Below are 17,421 nucleotides of genomic sequence, written 5' to 3'. Positions count from 1 at the left end.
CTCCCCTCTTTCATTTCTCTTTTGGAGTCTTGTATCAAGGTGTAACATCCCCATCTAACACGTATCACAATATTGTCCGCGTTTGGCCACTCGGCATGAGGACTTCCTAGGGGTTACCCATCCTGGTATTACTTCCGCCCTAGCACACTTAACTGCAAAGTTCTTATGGGATTTGTTGCTTTCACAACTTTAAAACGCGTTGTGATAGGGAAGGTATCCACACCCCTTATAAGGAATGCTTAGTTCTCCTTCTCAGCCAATGTGGGATCAGGTACAACCCACCTCTCATAAGGAAATGTTTCAAGTCTCCTTCCAAAAAAACCCAAGATTTCCTCTCCAAAGCTAACACACACTCAAGAAAGCAACAAAATGTGGCCAGGGTTTCTCTTTGGACTGTAAGAACGATGAAAGAGGCTACAAATGAGCCATAAGTTCTTTAAATAGGGTACAAACCCTTGAAAATTAGGGTTTTCCTTTATAGCGCCTACTGTTCGAGTTGGGGCCTTCTGACTCATCAAGTAGGATCAAAATCCCGCGTCCTCATCAATGATTCTCTCCTCGACGAGTTGGAGCTCCCCAACTCTTCGAGTCCTAGCACAAAACCCTAAAACTTAGAAAATTAAATGATACCTGGAACAGGTGTTACATATCTCCCCCACTTGAACTAGACTTCGTCCTCGAAGTCTACTGATGCAAATAAGTCCAGATAGTGATCTCGCATTTCATCCTCCGGCTCCCATATCCATTCAGAGCCCCTTCGGTGTTGCCATTAGACCTTTACTAACTTCACCTCCTTGTTTCGAGGGACCTTGGTCTTCCTGTCCAAAATAGCAACGGGCCTCTCAATGTAGTTCAGGCTCTTTTCCACCTGAATGTTGTCCAGAGAAAAGACCGCAGCCTCATCAGTGACACACTTCCGAAGTTGAGACACATGGAAGGAGTTGTGTATCTGGCTAAGCTCGTCTGAAAAATCCAAGCGGTAAGCCACCTTGCCTACTCAGGCCAAAATCCTGAACGGGCCAATATATCATGGCCCTAACTTGCCTCTCTTTCAAAACCCGATGACTCCCTTCCATGGCAACACTTTTAGTAACACAAAGTCCCCTACCTGGAACTCAATATATGATCACCGCCGGTTAGCATAGCTTTTCTGACGACTCTGTGTGACTTGTAGTCGGTCGCGCACCTACTGAATCAACCCGGTAGTCTTGAGCACCACTTCAGTGCTCCCTATGACTCGGTGTCCGGCCTCACCCTAACAAATAGGGATCCTACACCTCCAACCATACAACATCTCGAACGGTGGTCGGTTGATACTAGCATGATATTTATTATTATATGAAAACTCTACTAGTGGGAGGTATGTATCCCAACTCCTCCAAAATCCAACACGCATGCCCGAAGCATATCCTTAAGTGTCTGGATCGTCCTCTCACTCTGGCCATCTGTCTGGGGGTGGTACGCCATGCTAAAATGTAGTTGGGTGCCTAGTTCCTCATGGAACTTCTTCCAGAATCTAGATGTAAATCGAACAATTCTATCATAGACAAGCAACACCGGCACGCCGTGTCTAGCCACCACCTCTTGCACATAAATATCCGCCAATTTCTCAGCGGAGATGCTCTCAAAGGTCGGCATAAAGTGGGCACTCTTCGCCTAAGAGAGAGTGCATGCCACATCATCTTATACCAACTTGTAATGACCCAATATTTAAAAGAAATTTTTGAGAAAAATGCATTGTGACTGGGAAGGTATGCACACCCCTTATAAGGAAATGTTTTGTTCTCCTTCCCAACAGATGTGGGACCAGGTGCAACCCACCTTATAAGGTGGGTTATACCTGATAGGAGAACTAAGAATTCCTTATAAGGGGTGTGGATACACGTTTTAAACTTGTGAGGTCAGCAGATCCCATAAGAACTCTGTAGTTAAGCATGCTCGGGCATTAGTAGTACTAGGATGGGTGACCCCCTGGGAAGTCTTCAAGCCGAGTGGCCAAAAACGGACAATATTGTGATATGTTCCAGAGGGGGATGTTACACAAGGTTGATGTTGTAGGTCGTAAACACCAATGCATTCAACCTTTGTTACTCCAAATAGTTGTTCTTCTTGGAGTGGACATGGTCAAAAGTGCTCAAATTTCTCTCAGATCTCGTGGCACGACATGCGAGGCTCAAGACACAAATTGCATGATGTTGAACTTTTGGGCACTCATCTCCATAACTTGACCACTATTTAACTACAATTTAATATAACAAATGAGTAATAGGTAATAATGTAATTATTATATATTTTACCATATTACATTTTTCCTAAAAGTTATCAGGTTGCATTTTTTTCCTCATTAGCACGATTGCGGATATCCCAAACATCTTGATGCTCTTATTCAACTTTACAAGTTGTTCATGAATTTTCACAATTGTTGGCCTATCATACATCCTTTCAATGACATCATACAATCCACAGTTGACTTCTTTATCGGTGTTAAAGTTCTCCTTGAAATGAAGACTAGTTTATAAAAAAAAAAAGTAAGTGTTTAGTCGTAAATAATAAATGTTAGTAATATATATATATATATATATATATATATATAGAGAGAGAGAGAGAGAGAGAGATAGGTTCAGGTGTTTTAACTAAGTATTGTATTATTGTATGCATGATTATGGACCAATCAAAATTTAATAGAAAAAACAATAATTAAATAAATCAATAAGGCTAACTAGGTAATTTGAGAAATAACTTCCAGCAAATACTCCCTATAATTTTGCTAGTTACGTTGATTTTAACCTAATCTCCCTTTTATATACGACTGATCTGATCAATCGTTGCAGGATGAGTTTTCATCACCGGTTGAAGACTTCTTCACGCCGACCATCCAATCGGCTACACCGGTGACTGTGACGGCGACGTTGCCAACTTATTTAGTTCTCGGCGTGTTGTTGGACCCAAGTAATCAGAAACACCTCCATTGCTTCTTGACCAATTCAAAGGAGTAAGGTGAAGAATGAAGGCAAAATCGAAGGGCATCGGTGGTGGCAGATCAATCGCAAAGAGGTTGGGGAAAAAGTTGGGAGGCTTTACATCGGAAACTTGCCATATGCGATTACTTCTGCAGAATTGTCCCAAATATTTGGAGAAGCTGGCGATGTAATTTCCGTGGAGGTAATGTGTGTGACTGTTGGAATTTTTGTATAATTTTGGAGATTTCCGGTTTCTCGTAACCCTAGTTTCCATTCGATCAGATTGTTTATGATAGCGTAACAGACAGGAGCCAGGGATTCGCATTTATTACAATGGCAAGTGATTAAGAAGCTAAAGAAGCCATTAGAATGTTTAACGGATTTGTAAGCAGTCTCTTCCATTCTTACAAATGAGTTTGAATCCATTTTCATCTCCAGAAATTGGTTGAATTTAGAATCATGATTGCGACTATTGATTTTGATAATATTTTTCAGCAAATCGGTGGACGAACAGTGAAGGTAAACTTCCCGGAGGTGAACGGGAGGTGATGGGCCCAAAGATTAGAAGCAGTAACAAAGATTTTATCGAAATCCTTCACAAGATCTATGCAGGTAACCTTAGCTGGAGCATAACTTCTGAGAAGATCAAAGATACTTTTGATGAACAACCTGGTTTTTTAAGCGCAAGGGTGATCTACGAGAAACAATCAGGGAAATCTCAAGGTTTTGAGTGTGTCACTTTTAGCTCTCCCGAGGCTGTAGAATATGCACTTAACGCTATGGATGGATTGGTAAAAGCTTCAAAATTCCCATTATTTGTGCATCTTTCTTCTTCTGTAATCTTTGTTTTATTCATTTCTGGTCTATTTGATGAACAGGAGGTTGAGGGTCGGCCTTTACGATTGAACTTGGCATAATGAAAAGGAGATGTGTCTCGCTCAACAAGAACAGGAAGAAGTTCTAAGATCAATGTCGATGGGAATGAGATCCTTTCAAGTGTTAGCTCCTAACTAGGGCAATGCAATTACTTTAACTTTTATCGGAATTGGAGTGTTATGTGATAAGTGGGAAATAAGGACTAGTTCTACAGGGTTCCTGTAATTTGTCATAGGTTGGAATTATTCATTTGCCTCGCATTAGTTATGATGTGAACTGAGAGTTCCCTTATAAGTGAATCTTGAATTCCAACAGAATGCATACCGTAACTAAATCTTGGAATTAGTCATTTGCCTCACATTGTTTTTTACTTTGGATTTTTTTCAACAGAATGCATACCGTAACTGAATCTTGAATTCCAATTCTATAAGAATGGAATCACGAATTCCAATTTTGTTGGAATGGAATATGGATATTTTCTCACTAATTTATGCATTAGTTTTGTTTCCATAGAAGCAACTGATGCTTGAAGAATGGACTATGAAATTGAAAGTGATTCTTTGCAACATTATTCTTTTAGAATGTATTAGTGTCTTTGTTAGATTTTGATGTTTTTTTTCCCGATTTGAACTTTTTTTTAGTTTTATTCTTTAACAATAAATATAATTCTTAGCAATTGTTACCCATATTCTATAAGAATTAATATAAAATTTATTTTAACTCTGCAACTGATGGTTCGAGAATTTGTTATTCTACAAGAAAAATATGTTCAAGATTATTTTTATTATTTTATGGTTCAAGAATTTTTTTATTTTTGAATATATTCAAACATATTCTTTCAGAATGTCCGAATTAAAAACCCTATAATTCGTAAAATCAGATTTTTTAAATTAATAGAATCTATGATAACTTAAAATATGCAAACTTCCTTTATTAAATATATGTTAATTGACTAAAATACCCTTCTAGTTAAATTAAATGTTATTTTTTGATTATTTTTAATTCAATAATATGTATTAATCACTTTCTTAAAATAAGTAAAATGATTGGCCCATATATATATATATATATATATATATATATATATATATATATACACACACACACACACACACACACACACACACACACATACCTAGGATTAAGATAATATCATGCGACATGACGTGGCCTATGATGTTGCATATGCCACCTAAGTTCACTCTTCTCCCAAATTTCTTTATATCTTGACTGACACCATGGAAGTTCTCTTTTATTTGTTCTTTAGCACGATGGTTAACTTCATATAAATACCTCATTTCCGGTTTCACATCACCATCCATAAGTCTCAATACCTTAAAAACGGGAACTACATAACTCAAGCAATATTTTATAGCCTTCCAAACCTTAACAACAACCAAAATAATACTTTCAATTAAATCATTTCATCTATAGAAGAAAATGTGGATTCGACCCAATCATTAGAAGCAAACAATTATCGCATTGAATGTTTTAACTCTTGAAATCTTTTCAATGTAAGAAAAGAAGTAATAAATCATGTTAGTCCAACTCGTGTTAATTCTTGACCACCGATGAATGAACATGGATAACGAAACACAATGTCTATAAATATTATAACGCTCCAAATTTCAACAAAAAATTTCAATTAAAAATCTAAGTGTGTATTCAAATCACAACTGCAAAATCCATAATTCATAAAAGAAGTCTAGAACACTACTTTTTCTGCAACATTTCATTAAATAAAATAAAATAAATAAATAAACAATAAGCCCTAACCCCGAGATGTAAATCATATTTCTATATTATTTTATTAAAGCCTTAAATCCATAATAATTTATGGATTTTAGCCATGGGAGTTAAATGTCATAATTTTTGGAATTTTGGGGGTTAAGTGTAATTTCCGGAGTCACTTTGTAGAAATTTCTAAAGGCAGTGAGTGTTTGGTAAGATTAGGAGTTAATTTGAAAAGGATCTTAAGGAGAGGGACCGAACTTGTCAAAAGGGACTTAAGTTTGGAAAGAAGACATGAACCTAGTGCACCCCTTCCCTCTCATTTTTGGATGATGCAACCCTAAACCTAATCTCTTTTCATCAGCCATCACCATGGTGAGTGTCCTGATCCGCCGGTTGCATCACCGAGCCCGACCGCCACCCTTTCCACCTTCGTTATTGAAATTTCACCTCCATAACCTAGCTGTTAGACGTCGTGGGCAGCCAAAAGAGCCACCGAGACTGGCGAACGCAACTCTGGTCATCGATGTGTGGGTCATGCCTGACCTGAAGGTTCTCAGTAAGGCACTGCATCTAACTCCTTCGTTCCTATCTACATGTTCGGCGTCAGGTACGTTTTTTCTGCCGCCGGTGGCCATTGGTCATTGTTTTCGTATTTTCCAATGATGTCAGCCGCATGGGAGGTGGCAGAGTGTATGTGTGTTCGAGTATATAAGTTGCTTTTGGTATTTTGTTATTGTAGAAGCAATTTTTTGGCAAGAAAACCAAGGAAAACCCACAACCACCACTGTTAGGTGGTAGCTGCCACCTCACACCACAATTATGCTGCCACCAATGGTTACCTTGGGTGGTTGTGGGCTTTTGTATGTGTTTGGACTAATGAGTGAGAAGCTTGTGATGTTGTTGGACCTAATACCATAACCTCCTCCACTGTAGGGTGATGGCGGCCGCCGTGAACCGCCATTGACCACCACTACCCGAGGTGGTAGTGGGTGATGGCTGCCTTATTAAATGCTAATTAAGGTAGAAACTTAACCATTAGACTAATTGGCTTGTGATTGGGTTAGTTACATGATAGATCATTATACATATTAATGAGGAATTGGTTGCCCTATCCTACCTGTTCGGCTAATGACCCTCCACTAGTCAAGATTTTGGTGGGTAAGAATGGATATCCGATGGCAGTCATTTTATAGGTAGCTTCCTTAAACATCCCTTATAGACCAGCTTCATGAATGAGGCATACTAACGGTAAGACTAGCTTTTAAACTTGTAAAATTCTAGGGCTTGGAATTTAAATATTTCAAAATTAAACTTTTAATTAAATTTAAATTCCAAAACTTGAGGGAAAGTTTTGAAACTTTTCAAAATATCTTTTAGATCAAATTTGAAAAATAATTAAATAACCGTACTATTAATCTTTATCACATAATTTGACTCAATCTATTTTCTTGACAAGATAATTCAATCAAAATACAAATAATCAATCTTTATCATATAAAACAAGTAATTATCTTATTTATGACAATTATCTTTCAATTGCATTAGGACAATCAATACCATATTGAAAAAAATCGAATTTTATAAGCCAAAAAACGTTTTTTTAATTATCCTAATTCAATTTTCAGTAAAAATCCCGAAAGATCATCCATCTGAGGACCCGACTCGCCGAGTCACTGATTGGACTCATCGAGTTCATCAATCAGATGCACAATTTTTCGACTTTTTAGCTTTGAACAAATTAGCAATGCATCAAATACAATAGAAAAGCAGTTGAGGCTCTGATACCACTGTTGGGTTATGGGCAAAACATCAATCCTATGGTGTGTTGGATTAATGTATAAGTCCATAACTATAATTTGTATGTACTTAACCCGACTCGGTATGGTCCATTTGGGTTGCATGGCATCGGAACATTTAGATAGACTGTTTGTGAGAAGAGGAAATTTGTGATATATTAATATATTATAAGTTATAATATATTAATATGAAATCATGTTATTTAATTAGTGTTGATCAAGAATTAATTTGGACTTAATTTAGTGATCAAAAGAGACTAATTAAGTATATGGGGATTGATTGTGTAAATCATTCATTCTTATATATGTGGGCTTATGATCCATGATTCCTTATGTTCGGTTTAACCCATGTGGTGATCCATGGATACTCCATGGAGGTTAAAACCCATGGAGAATAAGGAATGGGTAAAGTCATAGGTTACATGGTGTAACCCTAATATGAACACTATATAAGGACCCCTTTAGCTCAAACAATTGGCATTAGTGATACATATATGAGGGCTAGCCGATTTGAGAATGAGTATCTTCTTCTCATGGTTATTCCAAGTGTTGGTGATGTTGTGTGAACCATTTGCGGTGTCACACTTGAGGCACTAGGATCTCAAGCTTAGTGGACTCAAGCTACATCAACAAGGTATGTATTCTATCTATTTTATTACCCAAGTATCAAAGATTGTAAGCTAGTTAGGGTAATACCTTGGAATATTCATATTTGCATGTATAATAGAGAAAACATAGATCCAAGGTATTTAGGGTTGCATGTACACCATAAGAGTGTTAGAATGCTCAAAACCCAACATGGTGCACATACAAACCCTAAAGCTCTGGATCTAGATTTTTCTAATTGTACATGCAATAATCATCCAAAGCTTGTAAACCCTAGATCTATCATACAAAAATCGAAATTACATGTAATAAAAAAGTTAGAGTGTTACCTTTGATTGTAGCTTGAATATCTTAAGCTTATGAGAACCTGGCACCTCAAATACGATGCCTCTAATGAATCACAAACACCAAAGCAATTGGAGAATCTTAGAGAGAGAGGGATGAGGCTCAAAATTTGGCTAGCAATCCTTCTAGTGTTCAAGTGCTGAAAATTGCATGCCTAAGGGTTCTATATATAGGTAAGGACTTAGGGTTTGAGTCAAAGATCTCATTCGGTTGCTTAGGCTCTAAGCAGCCCATAAGAATCTTCCAGAACCCTGGCCCTTGGATGAAATCCTTATGGGCTCCCAAAAGATGTCGTCCAACCCATTTTAAAGGGTTTATCAGCCCACTATGAAATTATCTTATAATTACAACTTCAGTCCCCTTAATTCAATTAATCTCTTTTGACCAGAAATATAATTCCAAATTAATTCTTCACCACTATTAATTAAACATATGATTTCTCCTTTAATATATTATTCATATAATATATTAATAAACCATAATAACCACTTTCTCCATTATTCATCCAATCAAGTTGCTTTAGTGAAGGCAACCCAAAAGGACCATGCTACCATCAGGTCAAGTACATACCAAATATAGTTATGGGCTTAACCACCTAATCCAACAAGCTAAGTAACTCGTCAGTGCAGCATCTAGGGATTTTCTTCTGCGAGATTCAACTTTTGAGGTGAGTTTTCCTCACTGGGTTTAGCAGGTCTAAGGCACCAATGCCGACCCTTGTTGATATGTTAGGATGCTAGGAGTTTGTGTGACCCTAGCATGTGTTATGTACTGCTATGTGTACTAGGCAGGGATCGATACTAGGCGAGGCCTAAGGACTGGAACATATGATGTTGTTTATGATTTCTATATGTGTTAGCATGATTATATGATATTGATTGTATGTGTATATTGGGGGAGGCCGAGTGACATGTGAGACCTGAGAATAACAGATATGTATACCAAGCAGGGCTCGATGCTGGACGAAGCTTGAGGTCGGGCGGGGGCCCAGTATGTGATTTATTATGTATGGTATGGTGTGGTTGGGGGAACTCACTAAGCATTGTGCTTAATATTTTCAGTTTATGTTTCAGGTACTTCCGGTTGCAAGGGCAAGAGCTTGGGTTGACTGCATTACACACACTATTGGAATTCCATTTATGATGTTTTACTCTGATTTTATGACAATTGATACATTGGCGTATGCAATCCACCGAGCTCAAGTAAGTTTTTGCAAATTACCCATACATGTTATTTAGTACGCTTGAATCTGTGAATATCATGCTAGTTAGGGCTAAGGATCTACTCAGTTATGCATGACAAAATTCTAAGAGAGATACCTTTGTATGCCTATTGTATAAGCTTGTAGACTTTCATGCTTGTACTGATCAATCAGTGATAGGATGCCCTGATTAGGTTATGCTTGGTTCTGATACTTGATGCTCGAATGCTAATTGCTTTGTGCATTATGGAGTTCTATCTAGCTTTAGGAAACTAGCAAATGAATATAAGTTAGATACTATGGGAAGTAAATAATTTTAAAAGGTCAGGTTTTAACTATTTAAGCATGATAACAGGTCTCCACCCCAGCCTCCATCGCCTCCATAACCCACTCTCAAAACCCTACTCAGCCTTGTGTGAGATTGAGCTATTTTTTTTTTTTTGCCATTTTTGTGATTTAAAGCTAGAAGAAGGAAGAAAAGGCTTGGAGTTGTAGAAGGAAGGTTGGAGATGCAGAGCTAAGGACTTATTTATATCTTCATAGAGGTATAAAGCTTATACCTTGGATGTTATTCACCTAGATCTCCTTCCTAGCTTGTATGTTGTCATTTTTGGGCCATTTCCAAGGTCATTCCAAGATTTGAACTCTTGGGGGTGAAAGGAATTCAGATCTGGGCACTATTGAGCTTTAGGAGCTCAAAGTTGCCACCTTTATTCAGCCATCACTCCATTCTATGTCTTAGACCTTCATTTTGGCTTGTATTGGGTGTTTTAGCTTCATAGCACCATGCATGCCCGTAAAGTTAGCTACTTTACAAGTAATACTAGTCTAAGGAGTCCAGATCTATGAATTAGAAGCATTGGAATGGATTAGAATCAACGGAATGGATATGTCACATGGAGGACTCAATGAGTTGTTCTTAGACTTGGCGAGTCGGGTCGTGAACCCTAACCCTTTTTCTGGTTGTCAGTGAAACCATTGAGTTTAGGAGATGACTCAGTGAGTTGGACAAGATTAGGACTCGGAAGCTAAAGAACCCGACGAGTCCAAGGAGGGACTCAACGAGTTAGAGTCAATATGTCCCGATGTTATGACAGGAAGAACTCGACAAGTCTGGGAGATAACTCGATGAGTTGGGGTTCACTGAGAGTTGACCTTGACTTTGACTTTGACCTGGATGTTGACTATAACCAAGGGTAAAATCTCATTTTACCGTGAGAAGGATTATCAGATTTTGATTAAGTGTATTATGTAGTTGATAGCCGGGGAGTCGCCGAAGCAGTAGTTAGAGATTATTCACTTCAGTTTAATAGTCAGCCTTACGAGGTGAGTTTCCCTTTAGTAGGAACGAGTCGAAGGCACCAATGTCGGCCCATTTATGTATGTTAGTATATGTTGGGATTAGGCCCGATGCTAGGGTTAGCTCGATGCAACTTATATGTTCCGGACTTCGGTCCGATGCCGGTGTAGTCTCAAGAAGAGTATATGTATGCTTGATGTCTTTGTGATTCAGGCATGTTATGTGTTATGTATTCCGAGGCAAGCCTGATGCCGGGGTAAGCCCGATGTAGAATTAGCTTATATGTTATGTGTACCAAACTTTGGTCCGATGTTGGGCGGGGCCCGATGCCGGACTTCGGTCTGATGCCAAGCAGGGCCCAATGTCGGGCGGGGCCTGATGCCAGATTATTCCAATCCCAAGCGGCCCCCGATGCAGTGGGTGAGGCCTAGTATATGTTATTATGTATTATTGTATGGTATGTGGTAGTTTTGGGGGAGCTCACTAAGCTTCGTGCTTAGAGTTTTCATTTTTGGTTTTAGGTACTTCCACTAGCAATGGGAAGCTCTCGGGATGATCGCATGGCACACACCGCAGTTCCAGCCTGGGATTTTCTTAGACTCTGATGTTTTCTTATTTGATTATGATACATTATTTGACATAATGTTTTGAGATACATGGTTCTTGATTTTCTTTATGATGATGGATGATTTATGGTTTTATTAATGATTTAAAAATGAAAATTTTGGACTGTATTTTTGAGATGTTACAAGTTGGTATCCGAGTCTTGGTTTGAGCGATTCGGGCACACTTTCGGGTGTGTCTGAGCTCAAACTAAGGAAGTGGTATAAAGTTTTTAAAAGAAAAACCATTTTTATAAAAAGGATTTTATGAAAAGAAAAGAATTCTAGAAAAGAACTTTGAAAAGAGAAAAGGGTGTGGTGCATGCAATCAGCCGAGCTCAAGTAAGTACAAAATTACTAATACAAGTTTATGTTATGATATGATTATCAACTTTATGAGAATTGCATGCTAGATTAGGACTAAGGATCTAGGAAGGATGCCTTATGTGATTGTTATATGTGTATCAACTTTATAAGAGCTGCATGCTAGTACAGATTAGTCAGTATGATAGCGTGAGTAATATATGCTTGAGTATGTGTACTCAAAGCTCGAATGCTGCTTGCTTTGTGCTTGTAGAAGTTGTAGTTATCTTTTGCTAACTAGTAAACAAATATGTTATGTTACATATTGCGAGGACTAAATATCTTTAGAAAGTTAGGTTTAGCCTTATTGCACAGCTCTCGTTTGAGTCTAACCATTGTAGGGTAGAACCTCTCATTCGAAGAATTATATAGTCTTAGTGATATGTAATAGTATTCGCGAGCTAGTTAGGTAAAGGTAGTAGGGACTTCTTATGCAGCTGATGGAGGAGAGTGGGATGGTGATTACCCTACGGAAAGCCTAGGATTAGAGTAGTGTGTGAAGCATTAGTTGTAGAAGGGACTTGGTGAAGTCAAGGCAATTCTTGAGAAATGTACGGATAGATGTGGAAGGTAGTCTGGGCCCGTACTACTGAAAGTAGAGGATCTGTACTCGAGTCAAGGACGACTAAGATGAATCCAGGGAACTTGTAGTAAATGTGATCCCCCGAGTTATGTTAGTATTCTGACATTTGTTACGATGTGTTTTTCAGAACGGTGGTTTTATGACGTAGACTAGCAGTTGGTAGTTCATGTGAGGGACCAAGCTCAGGCTCTGGAGCCAAGCAGCTAGATGAGCAGACTAGGGAGTTCATATCCTCAGAGATCACATGCAGTATATTTGATTAGACTCCTATTATCTTCGGTTTGATCAAGGAAAGCATCCTGGAGCTTATGGATGAGAGATTTAGTGCTTTCCGCTCCGAGGTGGCAGGCATGATAGGGTCGCGCATGCTCACCTTCAGAGAGTTCAGAGCATGTGGAGCTCCCAACTACCATGGGGATCGAGACCCCATTGTGAGTACTAGGTGGTTCGCTGATGTCGCCAGCACATTCCGCACCAGCGAATGTCTCGAGGGGGACAAGGTTAGACTAGCATCCTGTCTTCTGAAGGATAGGGCACGTGACTGGTGGGAGGAGGTCGGACGACCCATTAGTGATGTTATAGTGTTGGATGCGATGACCTGGAGTGATTTCATGACCCGCTTCAAGGTCAAATTCGCACCTGTTATTGAGGTGCAACAGCTTGCCAGAGAGTTTCAGGACCTCCAGTAGACTATAGAGACAGTGGCGGAGATCACCGCCAAGTTTAGGGATAGAGCCCTTCTTATTCTGCAGTATGTGATGGACGAGGAGAAGAAGAAGGCTCGGTACCATGTGATGCTAAGGAGTGATATTAGACAATTTTTGAGCCACTCCATCTATAAGACGCTGGAGGACATGATTCCTAGGGCTCGTGAGAGAGAGATTGATTCAAATATGGAGAGGAAGAGGAAGCCAGAGGTGGAGTTTGGCATGGAGAGTTCGGGAAAAAAGCCCAAGGTGTCTGACCCCAGGTTTACGAGCCAGCAGAGCTGCAGCCGTTGTGGTAAATGCGGCAAGTTGCACGATGGTGTGTGCAAGGCAGGGAGTTTCGGCTGCTTAAAGTGCGACCAAACTAGGCATATGAGCAAGGATTGTACTACTACAACCACCACCACTACAACATCTGACCTAATTTGCTTCCAGTGCAATTAGAGGGAACACAAGCGGACCCAGTGCCCGAGTTTAGCAGATGCATGGCAAGTGGCTGCACCACCCCTGCAACATTGAGGATTACAGATGGCCGTCAGGGCCGAGGTGAGATGCCTGTGGCGAAGAGTAGAGCCTTCCAGTTGATAGCAGAGGAGGCATGAGCAGCTCCTGATGTGGTTATTGGTATGTATCTTCTCCATTATCTCTTTGTTATATGTGATTATTAATCATGTTTATATGTTTGCTTATAGGATCGTTCTTAGTGAACGACATATCAACTATGGTACTGTTTGATTCGGGGGCTACCCGATCTTTTGTGTCGCTCGCACTTAGCAAGAGATTTAGTAGAGCTCCAGGGGAGCCCCCTGGAGCTGGATTGTCCACTCAATGTCGAGATAGCCGATGACAGGACCATCAAGGTCGCAAGAGTTCATAGAGGATGTACGCTACGACTATTTGACGAATAGTTTTCAGTGGATTTAGTTCCTATTCCCCTGTGAGGGAATAAGGTTATAGTTGGTATGGATTGGCTGAGCTCCAATGGGAGAGTGATTCACTACGAGCAACAGCTCCTAGTGGTGGAGTGTTAGTAATCCAGGGAGAGAGGCCACAGATAGGACTGGTGTTTTGTTCAGCAGCGAGGGCGAGGCGCTACTTTCAGCAGGATGGCGTAGGATACGTCGCCTATGTCATGGATACCCGTGATAAGGGTAAGGAGACAATTGATGATGTACCGGTAGTGCGAGAGTATCCAGACGTATTCCCGAAGGATTTACCTAGGATACCTCTGGAGAGGCAGGTTGAGTTTAGGATCGACTTAGTCCCTGGTGCGGCTCTGATAGCTGAGGCACCATATCGGCTGGCTCCTCCTGAGATGCAAGACTTGTCTACGCTGCTGCAAGAGCTACTAGACAAGGGTTTTATTAGGCTGAACAGTTCACCATGAGGATCCCCGATCCTATTTGTGAAAAAGAAGGACTGGTCGCATCGCATATGCAAAGACTACCGGGAGTTAAACAAGGTAACAGTGAAGAACCGTTACCCACTTCTGAGTATATATGATTTATTTGACCAGCTTCAGGGAGCATCTTGGTTCTCCAAGATTGATCTACGGTCAAGGTATCACCAGATGCGGGACCGAGATGATGATATGCAGAAGACCGCTTTTAGGACCTGCTATGGTCATTATGAATTTGTGGTGATGCTGTTTGGTCTTACCAATGCTCCAGATGCATTCATGGATCTCATGAACCGAGTGTGTAGACCGATGTTGGATCAGTCTGTAATAGTTTTCATTGATGACATCTTGGTTTAATCCAAGAATCAGGAGCAGCATGAGGAGCACCTGAAGGAGGTACTGGAGACACTGAGGAGGGAGAGACTTTTTGCGAAGTTCTCCAAGTGTAACTTCTGGTTGCGCGAGGTGCAATTCCTTGGGCACCTTGTCAACCAAAAGGGTATTTTGGTAGCTCCGGCCAAGATAGAGGTCGTGATGCAGTAAGAGACTCCGAGGTCTGCAACTTAGATTCGTAGTTTCCTGGGTCTTGCGGGTATTACCTGATATTTATTCAGGACTTCTCCAAGATTGCAGTTTCGTTGACCCGACTCACTAAGAAGTCGGTAGTTTTTCGCAGGGGACCTGAGCAGCAGGAAACCTTTGATATGCTCAGGCAACGATTGTGCGAGGCAATGATTCTGACCTTTCCAAAGGGATTTGATGACTTCGTAGTTTACTGTGATGCCTCGATCACTGGTATGGGTGCAGTGATTGTGCGAGGTAATGATTCTGACCTTGACTTTGACTTTGACCTGGATGTTGACTTAGGCCAAGGGTAAAATGGTCATTTTAACCCAAGAAGGATTATCATAATTTGATTGATTGTATTATGTAGTTGATTGCCGAGGATTTGTCAGAGCAGTAGTCAGACATTCTTAACTCGAGTTTTAGTAGTCAGCCCTACGAGGTGAGTTTTTGTAACACCTCGTTATTTTCTATTGTATAAAAGTCAATAATAGTCAACTAAAGTCAAACGTATCAAATTAAAGTCAAACTTATTGATTGGTTAGTTTAATAAAGTTAAATTAATGTTTTGATACTTTTTAACACTTAGTAAAAGTGTTTTATAAATTAGAAGTGAAAATCCAAGAAAAACCGAGAATTCTCACACCAGCCGAAAACTCTTGCATTTCCTTTCTTTCTTCGGACCGCAAATCGAAGCGGCTGCAAACGGCTTTCGGTCGCAAACCATTCGGACCACAAACTGTGTGTCGTTTTCTAGAAGGCTTATCTCTTTGACGAATTGAGCTTATCTTCTCGGAAGGATTTCACAGCCAAAAACCAAAGCCTCAGTTTGAGTTCCCAGCCGCAAACTTTGCCTCGGGTTGTGTTTACAGCAAAGAATTTGCAAGTATACATATGACGAGTCCAAATTCTTCCCTCTTTCTCACACATTTTGCCAAAAACCACCCATTTTCTCAAAGTTCAACCGAAAACGCCCTCCTCTCTCCTCAAGATCATGTGAAATCACTTCTTCCTCATGAACTCCATGCGAAAATCCTATACATCTTCTTAGAATCTTACAAATATCCTTCCTTGATCTTATAATCAGTTTAGAAACACCTTCTAATCATCATATATTTGGCCGAAAACACATAAAAACACTAGTTTTCACGATGAACACGAAGAAAGCGAAAAACACAAATGATATTCTAAGTATTATTGTAAGTCTTCTTGGGATAATTAAGTGTTGTTTAACACTTCAAACATTATTATAACATCTAATTTATACTTAATTTTGATATTTATATAAATTAGTGTCACACCCCCAAACAAAGGATGCGGAAACGTCCGGAGGTGGAGGACTTCATGTATAGTATCACAACAACGATTATAATAGTGCTCAAAGTAGATACAACCATTATAAATATAATTGAGAAAGTTACATGGTTTTATAAGTGCACATGTTTCAAAACCGATTACAATATAAAGATAAAATGTTTTGTCTAACGCCGAAGCGTTCCATCATCAAAAGCTAGTAGTTACCTGTTTTTATTGGTTACCTGAGAAGACAAGTAAATTTTGAAAGAGTGTTAACGATTTATTTGGTGAGTGCATAAGCTTTTGTATATAGAGTTGAAAACCTTTCTTTGTAAATGTAATGTATGCGCAAGAAAAATCCAATATTTTCCTTATAAAATGAGTTGCAGTCTTAAGACCCAAAGACCAAAATGTACAAGTACTTTACCATACTTCTAATAATGTTAGTAGTTTTATAAAAATAAAACCCATTTTGAATGTAGAGATCCCCATAAACTACGTGTGCTGTTATTTCCTATGTAAGTTATTATAACCATACTGATTGACATAGTAACCTGTAACGACGTTCTTCAAGCGTCGGAATGTTATGACATTTGTCACCCCAAACCTGCCAGTCTAGCTGTTGCATGCAACTAAGGTGTTGGTTGTCAATCCCAATATAGGTCTATATACAAGTATCACGCTCTCCCTACAAGAGACTCTAGTTATAACTATAGGATTTTAAACAGTGCTCCAAGAGTACAATAAAGTAGTACCTCACAACCGGATTAAACGAGTTTACGTGTAGTATAATTGGAAATCCTTTTTGGTAGTAGGAATATAACCTTCCTTAGTAAGTTCATAGAGTTGATGTAACATAAACTATACCTATTATAGCTTATCATGAATGTACGTAGTAATGAAAAACCCATTTGTAGTGAGAATTAAACATTTTCATAGTGAATAATAACTTAGCAAATCATAAACTATACTTGTTATAGTTTATCTTGTATATTTGTAATGACTAAAAACCCTTATAATGAATGAGTATTTCTGTTATTTAAGTGTAACTTAACAAAAAACACAAGTAAATATGTAGTCATCATAGAT

At 39.3% G+C, this 17,421-nt stretch overlaps 1 pseudogene; it reads left to right on the top strand.

Moving 5' to 3' along the window:
* Window positions 1-259: 259 nt before the first annotated feature.
* Window positions 260-3,877, top strand: LOC145006329 (RNA-binding protein CP33, chloroplastic-like; annotated as a pseudogene).
* Window positions 3,878-17,421: the final 13,544 nt, after the last annotated feature.

This window comes from Lactuca saligna, chromosome 1 (genome assembly GCF_052625555.1).
Source record: "Lactuca saligna cultivar CGN05327 chromosome 1, ASM5262555v1, whole genome shotgun sequence".
NCBI classification, from domain to species: domain Eukaryota; kingdom Viridiplantae; phylum Streptophyta; class Magnoliopsida; order Asterales; family Asteraceae; genus Lactuca; species Lactuca saligna.
Note: the sequence above shows the minus strand (reverse complement) of the source record. Positions and strands in the feature narration are given on the sequence as shown.